A 13701-nucleotide genomic window follows, 5' to 3' on the forward strand; every position below is an offset into this window, starting at 1 on the left:
AGTGCTGGAAGGAGAGTCCAGGACAGGTAAGTGGCTCCTCCAGAAAGGGTGAGTTAATATGCTCATAGGGCTGGCTTGAGGCCAGAGAGCAAGAGGCAGGGCTAGATAATCCTGAAATAGGCCCCACCCAATGCAAGAATCAGTGCCAAGGTTATGTGAAGGTGAAACTATTGACATCTAGCTGCGTTTTTGAGGATAGGGATGGGTGCAGGTAGGGGAAAGTTGCATCAGAATTATGGTTCTCCCAGGATACCCACCCCCCAACCCTAGTGGCGGGGGAGGGGGTAGCACAGGGTACCAGGAAAGACCGAGGTCTCTGTAGTCTTTAAATAATATCTATTCCTTTGGTACCCTACCTTAGCTGAAGCTCCAAGTATAATGCTGGAAATAACAAGAATTTGAAAAATACTTATAATTAATGCAATGAATATTTGTTGATTGACTATTGGATTGTAGACTTGAACAGCAAATACGCAAGCATTTAATAAGAACCTACTATGTGCCAAGCACTGGGCTAAGTGCTTTACAAACAACTCATTTATTCCTTACAACAACCCCAGGAGGTTAGGTGCTATTTTAAGACTCATTCTATAGTTGAGGAATCTGAGGCAGACAGAAGTTATATATCCAGGGTCACACCCTAGCATCTGAAGCCACATTTGAACTCAAGTCTTCCTGACTCCAGACCCAGCAATCTATCCACTGGGTCACCTAGCTACCTGAATTGAATTCCCTTCTAAATTGGATTTTGACCTCTGAGTGTTCCTGGGAGATGGGAGCCAGAGGGATCAGAGTACTGCCTGGTACATAGGCCTTCCTTTCACAGGGCTAGGAACAGTGATCTCCTTTTAATTGATCTCTTCTCAGCTCCCTCATCTGGGACATTGCTACCAGTCAGAGAGGTAACTATGAGGGTTAAATGAGGCTGTTGTTTACCAAGACCCTTCCCAGTTGCCCCTCTCTTTCCGGCTGCTCATGCTGGGTCTAAGACACTGTTTGGCACCCATTGGCATTCCAAGGCGCCCAGAATCCCTCCGGGTGTGTTTTTCAGACATGGTGATTGCTTCCTAGATTGTCTGGATGCAGAACAAAACCTGGCACACTACCCAGCTCACACCATGTTCCTGCCTTTGAGGGTCTGACATTTTTTGTTTGTTTGTTTGTTTTAGGCAATGGGGTTGAGTGACTTGCTCAGGGTCACACAACTAGTAAGCATTATGTGTCTGAGGTCAGATTTGAACTCGGGTCCTCCTGAATCCAGGGCCAGTACTCTATCCACTGTGCCACCTAGCTGCCCCAAGGGTCTGACATTTTAAGATGGGGCAATGCACTCCTCTGAGAAAGGCTGTGAGCTCACCCTTTCCATCTAGACCTAGTAGATCTTTTCTATCACTGAACCAAACTGGACTCTTTCCCCGAAACTTTGTTGCATCCAAAGACCAGCCATGGCCCCAGTAAAAGATATTTAGAACTGGAAGACATCACCTAACAAAGCCCTCTCTGGTTTTACAGATGAACAAAACTGAGGCTCAGAAAGGTTGAGATCATAGAATCAGAGCCAAACAGCAAATTAATAAGAGGTCCAGAGCTAAGACTATAACTAGTGTTCCTTTAGCCCATAAATCACTTTGACTCTATGTGGAGTGTTAGGACACTATCCATTCAAAGAGAGCTGGATCTAAGGAAACACTTCCTAATAATTAGAGGAATCCAGAGACATCTCAAAGGGCAGTTAGGTGGTACAATGGATGAAGCACCACGCCTGGAGTCAAGAAGACCTGAGTTCTGGATGTTGTAAAGCTGATATTTGGGATTAGAAGCTTCAGATCATTTTTCATCTGGCTGCATCAACACTTAATTGTATCTGTCAACAGAATTTTGAATACAGCACAGACTGAACTGGCCTCTAACCTAACCAGAGGCATGTATGTCAAGAATCAAGAACAGGTTTAATTAGTTTCAGAGTGAGGAAAACACTTTCAAGTGGAAGTCCTCCTGAGTAGGAGAGCTTTAGCATGTTGGGTACAGGCAATGCTTATATACACACTGGGCAAGTCTGTGACATAATCATTTTTAGTTCTTGAGTTACTGTTCCCACGGGTCCTTTGGGAACAGTATTGTCCCATGTCTTGGGGGTCATGAATACATCGGTGGGGTACAGAACCAGAGTTCTGTGCCAGAAACAGGAATACAACAAGGAACAGGGATTGTGAGCCTGAGATGTGATGGATGTTGGCTGTCAGGTTCCTGGGAAATAGAGGGAGTGAACATCTAGTACAGTACACTTTGCCAGAGAGTAAGATCATCCAGAGCTCAAAGGACTGTTGTTATGCCAAGCTTGGGGCACAGTCAGCTTGCTCTGGAAAACAAGGTATTTCCAAAATATTTGGACACATCAATCTTTCTTTGTGTTCTTCCAGCATCTTCCCAAGGATAAATATGTCATCCCGCAATTCTAGGTAGTTTGTAACTCCATTATCTATTGTTCTGCTGCTAGAGGATCAACAAATGTGAATTTCCCAGGATCTTTGAAAGAAGCCAATGCTTTTTTCATGGTCACTGTCACCATTTGTCTCTATTCTCCTGTAGATCTCTGCACTAACTGCACAGATGGTCAAAGTGTGTAGGTATCAGTTAAGATAGCTGCTCAGTAAGAAGACAGGTGTGTTCTCACAGTGTGAATAGTGCATGATACATTCCCAAGGAGTAACCCACAGGATCCAGCTAACCAACTCCCAACCGTTTTGGGGATGATCTAGGAAGATTCCTTTTTAAATTTTTTTTTTTTAGGCAATTGGGGTTAAGTGACTTGCCCAGGGTCACACAGCTAGTAAGTGTCAACTGTTTGGTCTGAGACTGGATTTGAACTCAGGTCCTCCTGACTTCAGGGCTGGCACTCTATCCACTGTGCCACCTAGCTGCCCCAAGGAAGATTCCTTTAACCATGATGAATGAAACTTGATGGTCAATGGCATGCCCACAGTTTTATAGCCCTTTGGGTCTATAGTTTCAAATTGTTCTCCAGAATGGTTGGACCAGTTTACCACTCCAGCAACACATCCCCTCTAGAATTTGTCATTTCTGATAGGTGTGAAGTGGTCCTTCATAGTTGTTTTAATTTGCATTTCTCTAATCAATAGTGATTTAGAGTATTTTTTCACATGACTATAGATAGCTTTGATTTCTTTGTCTGAAAATTGCGTGTTCATATCCTTTGACCATTTATCAATTGGGGAATGGCTCTTATTTTTATAAATTTGACTCAGTTCTCTATATGTTTGAGAAATGAGGCCTTTATCAGAGCAACTTGCTGTAAAAATTTTTGATATTACCTCATTGTCTATGGTACCTTTCAGCAAAATGTCATTTCTATGCTTATCTCTTTTAATTAGGTATATTTTTGTTTTTGTTTTGTCTAAGACCATGACTGCTACCCTTGTCTTTTTTAGGTCAGCTGAAGTGTAATAGATACTGCTCTAGCCCTTTGTTTTAACTCTGTGTGTCTTTCTGTTTCAAGTGTCTCTTGTTAACAACCTATTATCAAGTGTTTCTCTTATAAACATCATCCATTCTGCTATCCACTTCCATTTTATGGGTGAGCTCATTACATTCACAGTCATGATTACTAACTGTGTATTTTCTTCCATCCTGTTTTCTTCTGTTTGCGTTTCTCTCTCTCTCTCTCTCTCTCTCTCTCTCTCTCTCTCTCTCTCTCTCTCTCTCTCTCTTTTTAATCCCATCCCTCCTCAAAGATCTAATTTGCTTCTGTCCACTGCCCTCCCTTTTATCATCTTGGGTTCTCTTCTCTTTTTCCCTTCCCTTCCTATTTCCTTATTGGGTAAGATAATGTGAGAAATAATTCATTTGGACCCCCACTGTATTACAATCAGTTTGATATATTACATAAATCATATAAGGACAGATAGGTTGTCATAGTGGGCTTCAAATTTTAATGTAATATTTACTACTTGTTTACCAAGTTATGAGGCTTACTTGTACAACCACAAAGATAATCTCCATCCTGTTTTACTCAAATTCCATGTCTAAACCCAGCATGGGTGGATGTCTTGATGCTTTAGAACGTCCTCCAATTTGTTTTTGTAACTCTGGACCACTCTCTCTTGTCCATCTTATGACCATCTAGTAGTGGAGATGTCCCATGCTTCACCCAACCTGTGACTTTTCTGCTAATATGTCATTTTTGTACCTCAAGAGTAAGGTCTATCAACCAATGAGATAGTATATTTCACCATGCCTCTTTTCCATATTTAGAAACCCTATAAAAACAAGGCTCTAGAAGAAGAGGGCACCTCAGATCATGAGGAAGATCCAAGGTTAATTTCATTAAAGCCTCAGTTTCTTTTATTGTATGTTGATCAATTTTAATCCCCACATTAACAGCACCCCAAGATGGGATGGCAATGTGTGTACCTGAATCTCTTTAGGCCATCCCCTGCAAGGGACTCAAAAAAAAAAGTGTCCTGGGAAGTTGGATTGCCTTTGCTGCCTATACCCAAATTCTCTGAGCCTGAGGTAAGTCCCTTCAAGATTGGCGAGTCTGCCTTGATTTACCCTAAATTCATTTTCTTTAAGAAATGTCCCCAATTGGGATAAGAGGGGCTGTTTGAATTTGTGACTAATCTGTCTAAATTTATAAGCTCCAGAGCACTCAAATTCTATTTTTATAAAATTTATATGGCCATAATTTTAACTTTTTATACAAAGGCTACTGGTTTGTTTGTTTTTCCCCCCTCCATTTTCCTTACTTTCATTTTGTTAAGACCAAGGAGACTCAGCAGTTAAATTTTGAACACCTAGCTAATTTTATTTATTGATTTTTTGGAGGGGGCAGTGGGGTTAAGTGACTTGTCCAGGGTCACACAGCTAGTAAGTGTTATGTGTCTGAGGTCAGATTTGAACTCAGTTCCTTCTGAATCCAGGGTTGGTGCTCTATCCACTGCCCCATACCTAGCTAATTTTAAAACTTCCTGTTGGCAGGGCTAAAATAAATTTTTTTGCCTTTAAATTCTTTTATCAAGGAGTAATAAATCTTTTTGTCATCAGTAGAGAAATCTCTCTAATTATGGGGGAACTCATTTCAGTGGCTCACAGCTGGGTGAGGAACCCATCCAGGGGACCCTATGACCAGTCCCTGGATGAGTAGGGACTGTGGGAGTGATTTTCCCACTCCAGTGCTCTGACACCACCTTGAAAGAACAGTAATTCAGACCCAACCCAATAGCCGTAGGGGAGAGACTCCCCACCTCAATAGTAAGGTGTCAAGGCTGTGACTATCCTGGGAGAAACCCCATCCTCTTTTGACCTGAGAAGGAGGTTCATTTTAGTTTTACAGAGATGAGGAAAGGAGAAAGTTCCCTTCCAGTTAGCAAGGTTATTTTCATTCATATTTGCTTAGGATTAAGTTGGTATTAACAATCAGAGCTAAATTTTCAGGAAATTTTAAAAGAAAATAGGTATAAATTTTGCTGAATGTTCCCTCATAGAGAACCTTTGGGTCCTAGTTGACTGGTCTTAGGACCCTAGAGGTTAAGCCCAGAAATTAAGAATTGGCAGTATTGGAGAATTTGCCACAATAAATCCCTAAATATTATAATGTTAGCTGTAGGAAAAGAACTTCCATATAGGTGGAATCAGACCAAATAAATGAACTATTGATATTGCTAAATTCTTCATCATTCTCAATTTTTCTCCCTATGATTACACTTTGGCAAAAAATCTAGAGGAATAGAATTCTAATCAGCTCTTCTATCTATTAGGGGCTAGTTCTAAATAAAAAGTGCACTTTAAATGGGTGAACCCAATTGGCAAATTAGAGTAAAGCAATTTTGCATTGTTACTAATTACATTTTTCGTTCATAAGATTTTAAAAGCATTAACATAATTAGGAAACAGAAGAATTATCTTGGGCTGACAGTAGATGATCATAAGTTCTACATTTAATAGAGAAGACAGGTAAAATCTTGACTTCAAAATCTCCTAGAGAAAAAATTAGGAGAAATTCAGGCCTGATTTAATTTTGTGCTTTGTTATATGTTCTGTTTGTGTCTGTTTTGTAAATGATGAAACTAAGTTTAGGAATAGTGGGTTCTTTACTTCAGAAAAAAAGGACCTAATACTATTAGGAAATCTTTAAGAGAATGGGAAATAAGTGTTTGTTTTGTCTACACTGTTCATGCTTTGCGCCAACCCATAGCTGACCAGTGTTTGACCTACGCCTTTTCTTTCGTCATGATCAACCAAAAGAAATAGGCTGTAAAAACAAAACAAAACTTCCCAAAAAGGCTTAAAGGAAGACAAATCTCTTTTTCCTCTGTTTCCAACATTGGCCATGTTGGATAATGCCGAGATGAAAGAGAGACACAGAAATTAATTGAAAATTAAGATACAAAAAATGACTGGAAACAAAATTTATAAAAAAAAATAAATAATTTCTTTCATCTCTAAATTAGAATTTGGATGTCTATAAAGTATTTTGATAACCTTATGGGATACTAGTAAACTCTGTAGAGTTTAATGAAAACAAAAATTCACAGATCAGTTATTCCTTAATGGGACCTTTAAAAATGACTAGGGACTGATTTAAAGCTGTAGTTTGAGTTTTAAGAAAGATTTTATTAATCATGATATATGTTCAAGAGAGATTAAGGGAAATAGGAATTCAGAGAAGTGTTAAAATAAGAAAAATTCAGGAAATAGCGTAAGTGAAATTAGATTGAAACTTGTGAGCTTAAATAATCCCACAAGTCAGAATTTAAAAAGGAAACACATTCGCTAAGCCTAAAGAAGTTTCATTTAGCCAAGTCTGAAGTTTTGGGAAATTGAAATTAATTGTAATTTTTGTGTAGAATAAAGGCATACTTAAAATCTGTTCGTAAAGTTGGGATAAGTTTATCATAGAAACGAATTTTTATTATTAGAAGGCAGAACAAGGAGATCTTAGACCTTCAAAAAAAAAAGCGTGTAGAATTGGAGTTCATTTACCCTTCTGTTGTTTACTGCTTTTAGATAACCAACCTGAGGGCACCAAGGAAGTCCAGATTGTGATTCCTGATCAACGGTGAATCTCAAAGTGCTCCCAGCAAAAGGAAACTTTTTTTGAAATCAAAAAGCATCCAAAAGTAAGCAAAATTTAATGGCATTGCTGCAATTTAAATAAATTGTTTAGGTAAGTTAGAAACACAAAAATTGACTTGTTGAAATAATTTCATTAGGGAAAATAAGTTCAAATCACATAAAGTAAATTAGGAAAAGAATTATTGAAGATAGAATTAAACAAGAATATAAAAAAAGATAGATATAGGAATAAATTAAATGCATGCACACCTAATAAAGAGCGCCACCAGTTAGGTCCTTCTTGGGAATATCTTGGGAATATGAGCCTGGACACCAAGTCTGTGATTAAATTTCCAAGAGCCTCTCATAAAAGCCAAAGGTGATTGAACCACATAACTCTTCTAGACAGGGACCCCTATTTCCCAAAAACCCTAAAAATATAGGGAATAGTTTAGTTTACATAAAAAAGGGAAGGAAGAAAGGGCAATGTTACTGGCAGGAGTGCCTGTGACTGGAGGAGCAGGGCACTGTAATTCCAGTTGGCAGTGGACCCCTTTAATAGGAGAGAAAGGTCTTTAGTGGCTTTCATGATATTAAGGCTGATTACAGCCACACCAAGGCCATCTTGAGCAGCAAAAAGCTATAGCAGCTTTACAAATAAGGGTGGCCAATATGAAAGCCATGAGAAGCCATAAATGATCATAGTCATGAATGATTTAGGGTGCTCAGATTACAAAGGATCAAATTAAAATGAGCATATGTCTTATAAAAGTATAAAATGCTGAAATTTTGAGAGAGAAAAGCAGAACTTGCAAATTATTTAAAGACAAATATTTTGTAGGATGAAATAAGGAAACTTACAGCATAAAAGAAATTCTTATCAGTTGGAAATTTGCAGTCATAAAACAAACAGTGATTTGGAATCTCTACTGATTTGCTCTTGTTTTTGTTTTCTTTTTGTTTTTTTTTTTGGCTAGGCAATGGGGTTAAGTGACTTGCCCAGATTCACATAGCTAGTAAGTGTTATGTGTTCGAGAAGATCCTCCTGAATCCAGGGCTGGTGCTCTATCCACTGAGCCAACTATCTGCCCCAAATCTCTACTACTTTGGAATCTCTACTATGGATATCTTACAATAAGATAGGTTAAAAAACAAACAAACAAAATAAATAGACTTAATTTGGAATGATTTGAAAGAAAATAGGGAAAAACTTATACACTGAGCCCTTCAGAAAAGTACAATCTCCATCAGATAGTTTTAAGTAGTGCAATTCCTGTTAACTCTATGTGAAGTAAAAAAATAGAATAATAAATAGTTTTAATAAAAATAGAAACCTTAAATCAAGAAATGTTATACTTCAAATAAAAAGATCTTTCTAATTCAAATTGTGAAAAGTAAGAAACTATTATATTTCCATATAAGGAAATAACTCTGGGTCAGGAGCTTCAAGAACCAGCTAAAATTGGGCTAAACTAGTTGTTTGATTAAAGAGGCTGGAAGTAGGACAAAGGTTAAGCTTTAATTAGAGTATGCATGCTTAATAGGCGTATGAATACTAACTTCTCCACCTCCCATAGGGTTTAAGATGTTATTTTCTAAACATTTGATGTATGAAGAAGGTAGGAGAAACATACCAAGGGGAAGGTGTGGTGGACATTTTGGGAAGTCTGTGACCTGTGCTGACTTCTACCAATGAAAGTCAGCTAGGAGGCACTTGCGGCAGGGAATAGGAATATCAGATTTGCTCTGGTTTCTATAGGGTTTATGTGCTGGTCTTGAGTTTCACACCTGCTTCCTGCAGGAAGCGTATTAAAGGTTTCAACTGCTTCACTCATCCTGAGTCTGTCTAACTTACTGTGTCTCTTTGGGCACCAGAGGTTATTTCCAACAAAATCATTGTCAAATATATATTAAAGCAAGAGTATATTGATGATATTGGAAATGTGAAATCTTGGTAGTCAATGGCCTTTGTGGAAGCTGAGATTTTTAAATTATTGAACTATATTTCATTCAGGTGAATTCAAAGTTAAATTAATATAATAAGGATTTGTGTGGGATGCCACTCATAAAAAAACAGAGAGGTATCCAAGGAGAAACAGAAAGTTAATTTATTATTATTATTTCAAATCTCGAGATTTGGGCATGCCTCCATCAGTATGCTCTGATGAGGGGAGACAAGACACAGAAGCAGAAAGCCAGGTTAAATAGTCCTAATGGGTAAATTCCCCCTCCCACCAGCTGTCCGTCACTCAGCTCACAATCTCAAACGTGAAACTCTCCCATAGAACAAAGGAAATAGTATACATCTCTGTATTTCTTAGTTTGTTGAGATAATGTCAAAGAAGCAATTAAAAATGTGCACTCAAGCTAGATTTGTACTGTGGAGCCAGGCCACCATGACAGAAAGATAGTTTACAAATGTGTTGGGAGGTCTGACAGATTGAACAGACAATGGAAATAGATAATGGAGGGAACTGGAAGGCATCTGAGTAAGGTCATTTCAAAGGGAGATAAGGGGAATAGATAAGGAACCTGAAAGTTTAAGGGTTTTCTGGGGCCTGTAGACAAATGGGAGCCAAATTCTTTTAGGTAGGGGGGTGAAGGTGCATCTGAATAAGATTAAAAGGTAGGCTAAGGCTTAACAACTAAACAAATTTTAACTACTGATATATGGTACTAAAAAAAAGAACTTACAGAAATCTATACTTAATCCTATCCTACCTCCTGAACTTATTACCAGATTTAGGATAGTCTTATCCCAAACCTTAAATACACTGAGAAGTCTTCACTGGGACATCCCATTCAGATTTCTATTAATTTATAACCATTAGGAAATTAGCTCCTCTTTTGATAAGAGGCAAACATAAAATTCCTAACAGGGACACTACAGTTTTAGAAAATATTAAAACTTTGTAAAAAGAAAGAGGTAATTAGGAATCGGCATTATTCACAGTCAACAAACACCAAAATGGAAGTTGCCTTTGAGGAAACTGTTGTGTTTCATTAAGAGTGAATAATAAAGAAGAGAAAAATAATAGTAACTTGCTATTGGGAAAAGAATAGCAGAGAACTCTCTAAGCTACCAATATCTATGTTATTCCTATGCCATAGTTGAGCCTTTGGTCATTGTTAAGTGAATTCCTTCATAAAATAGGTAGATAAATGCTTTTCCAGCACAAAAGAAGTTAACATTGAGGAGATACATGATTTCTTCTCCAAAGTCATCCTGCTTACTGAAATCTGTGATACCTGATTATCATTTAAGATCAACTGAGCCCCAGTAAAGGCCAAATACCTGAATTAATCTTTTCTGAGTGAACTAAAAATGCCTCTTCCTGTGTCAGCAACTACAGGACCAGATGGAAGTGACCAGCATTCTTCCTGTTTGTGATCACTAAGGACAGGATACCTGGGACCAGACACTCTCTTGAACAGTGGGACTTTTCTTATCTTTGTGTCCTATGGACATATGTTATGTAGGGGAAACACAGATATCCTGGATCCATAATTTCAATTGATACTCCCATTTTATTGTATTTACAACCTATTCAACTAAGAAACTTCCTTTCCCATGCTATATGTTAAAAAACAAATGGAGGCTGTATTTTTTTTTTTAGTAATATAGACATCCCGAGTCAGGGTTTAAATGTCCTCTTAAAATTGCTTGAGTCAGTCAGAGTTAAAGCTCTGATTCCATGTATATGTGCTAACTTGAGAGAATAAAACAATGTGAATTTACTTATCACCTAGCTTGTTGTCTCTTTAACCAACTTTCAGGTCAACAGTAATGGTGCTGTGACATTGGATTGGAACTGAAGAAGTAGGAGAAAACACCCCACCCCAACAATGCTCAGGCGCCTCAGGATCCATTTTTACCTCGAGTCCTAACCTTGACAGGGTTGGGTAAGATTCTGCTATTCCCAGCTTCCATGGACCTCCCATTTAGTTTGGTTGAAGTCCAAAAGAAAATTCCCTTTAAGCTAGCTCTGGGGTTGGGGATCAAGTCGAGGTTCAGAAACTGCAGCTACTATATCAGGTCCCCTCTGGTAAGGATCAATCTAGAGTAATTGGCTATGGGTCAGTCAGAAACTAAAAGTAGAAATCTGGCTAACAAGACCACCGCCTCTTATGTGTCAAGCCATTGCCAATCTGGTAATCACAAGTACTGCTAGCGCTTATGTTGGCCACAATGGGATTCTTTGGACTGGTCAAAGTTACTTTATCTTAAAACCAAATTAAGTTTAAAGGCCAACAAAACATCTAGCCAGAAGTGGGAATGTTAGGGAGAGTCTTATTCTAAAATTCCTTTATTTCATATCAATGTGTGATTCATGTTTTTTAAGTGTAATTACAATGTATGTGTCAGAGTATGTGCAAAAAAAAAAGTGGGGGGAAGATGAATATTATATGAAGACAAACAGATACTTTGGATTAGTTACATATTTTAAGAAGGACATAAGCAATATCATTTCTTGTTTTGCTGTAATTTTCTTGGCAATCCAAGACACCTCAAGACTGACAATGGTGCAGCCTATACTAGCAGGAATTTTGCACAATTTTGTCTCACCTATAATGTCACTCACTCTACTGGCATCCCATACAATCTCACTGGACAAGCCATTGTTGAAAGGTGCAACAAGGATATTAAAATCCTCCTTGATAAACAGAAAAAAGAGGGAATAGAAAATAGAGTAAGAAGGAGATTGGATCAGATAATATATACCATAAATTTAAAAAGGAGATTGGACCAGGTAATACATACCATAAAATTTTTAACACTAGATGATCAGGGACGTACTACTGCACAAAAACATTTTGCAGGGCAAAAGAACGGGTTGTTAGATGAGCAACCAGATGTCACAGTAATGTGGAAGGATCCAAAGACAGATAATTGGGATGGTCCAGTAAAATTATTAACCTGGGGTCGAGGTTATGCTTGTGTTTTTCCAGAACATGCATGAGAACCAGTCTGGGCTCCCGAGAGGAACATCCGTACCTGTCAGCATACTGACCAGAGGGATAGAGACCCTGAGCATCAAAGGAAAAACTGGTCAGACAGACAAGTGGAGGAGGAAGGCGAGACTGAGAAGGCGAAGAGCCAATAATAAGATGTTGACTGTCCTTTTTGCAATGATGACTGTCGCAGATGGCTCTGGGATGGAGTCATGATTACATTGGACTTACATGCCTTACCCCCCTTGGGTTAAACCTGTACCTTGCCCACTATACTTTTGTTTGTGTAACTCCCTATTTGCTTTCTAATACTATCAATGTAACTCCTGATCGAATATTGAATAAGCTTCAGGGCGCTTGGCATTCCAAAAATGTAACATGGATGGTATTGATCCTCAAGATATTGTTTATAATCTATTGTACTATATCAAGCAACTTAACACTTTCCAGAATATTTCAAGTTTGCTGTTGCATTTCGTACCCTGATAGTATTCTTGTTACTCTTGAGTTTTCTCCTGATGTGCATCCCACGTTCTCAAGCTAGAACAGAAGAAAGGGGGAGATGTAGAGGGCCGGCTTTGGGGAGTTGGAGGCTTAGGCCAGCCCAGGTCTTACCTGCAGCTTGTACTAAGCCTGACAGCTGTGAAACTCAGGATGTCAGCTCACCACCCCCCCTGTTCCGTCTCTTGAGAACAGGACGCAGGAAGGGAGGAAACAGATGGGGTACAGGACAGGACGCAGGAAAGAATGTAACAGACAAGGTACAAGGAAGTAAGGAAATCACTTAATTAGATTTGTACTTTTCATGAATAATAATGTTACTATTGCTTGATCCGGTACTATATAAGCCTGAGCCCTCAGATCAATAAACAGAGTTTGTTCTTCACTGCTCTCACCTGGCCCGTGATTCTTTCTCTCTTCACACTCTGCCGGCATCAGACCACAGCCCGGGACGCAGGCGCTCCTGGCAATCCCCAAACTTAACTTCATTGGGACTTGCTACTTTAAACATGCAACCCCAGGGGCACTCTCAGGAAGGCTTGAATGATCCAGTTACATTATCTGGTCTTGGATCCTTGCAAATTCCCCAACCCCCTTTCCTCAGAATAATAATAACAATAATAGCCAATTCACGTTGGGGGTTTTCTAATAAGCCTCTAATTCCCTCTCTCTCTGTCATTAAGTGCGCACTATGTCACTATGTTTGTATTGTATTTGTCCTGTCAATTTGTCTGTCAGTATGTGTCTCTATCTATTAACTTGTAAGATTTTAGAGACTTCTAAGGGCTGTAGCTAGGAAAATGACAAACGTGTAAAATTCCTTTCCTTGTGGGTCCAGGCCTGGCCAGGCTAGCCCTACAGTAAAAAGTTAGATACAGCTAAAGACATCTTAGCAGAGTCTGGAGGTTTTTCATTAAGAAATTGGAAAATTGATCATTTTGAGATTGTTGTAGAAAACCTCTGAGACTGGTGGTAATTCTAGGAGCTCACCCTCTGCTAAAACACCTTCCCCCAATCCTGATTCCTCATCATTCCCCACTCCCTCCCCAGAGATAAGTATCTCTATAAGGGGATTGTAAAAGAAAAGAGAATTCTGGAGAAGTGTTGGGGAAAACTTAAATTAGCCTTCCCCATCTGGCAAAAGGAGGGGAGGGGCAGCTAATACGGACTAGC

At 38.9% G+C, this 13701-nt stretch overlaps 1 long non-coding RNA gene across 1 annotated transcript; it reads left to right on the forward strand.

Moving 5' to 3' along the window:
* The first annotated feature begins 7031 nt into the window (after positions 1-7031).
* Positions 7032-12919, forward strand: LOC144457942 (uncharacterized). The gene is made up of 2 exons (XR_013487539.1): positions 7032-7139; positions 10852-12919. It is a non-coding gene; the product is annotated as an uncharacterized LOC144457942 (long non-coding RNA).
* The last annotated feature ends 782 nt before the right edge of the window (positions 12920-13701 follow it).

The sequence above is a fragment of the Phascolarctos cinereus genome, unplaced genomic scaffold (genome assembly GCF_003287225.1).
Source record: "Phascolarctos cinereus isolate Bilbo 61053 unplaced genomic scaffold, phaCin_HiC Scaffold_5;HRSCAF=322, whole genome shotgun sequence".
Classification (NCBI taxonomy): domain Eukaryota; kingdom Metazoa; phylum Chordata; class Mammalia; order Diprotodontia; family Phascolarctidae; genus Phascolarctos; species Phascolarctos cinereus.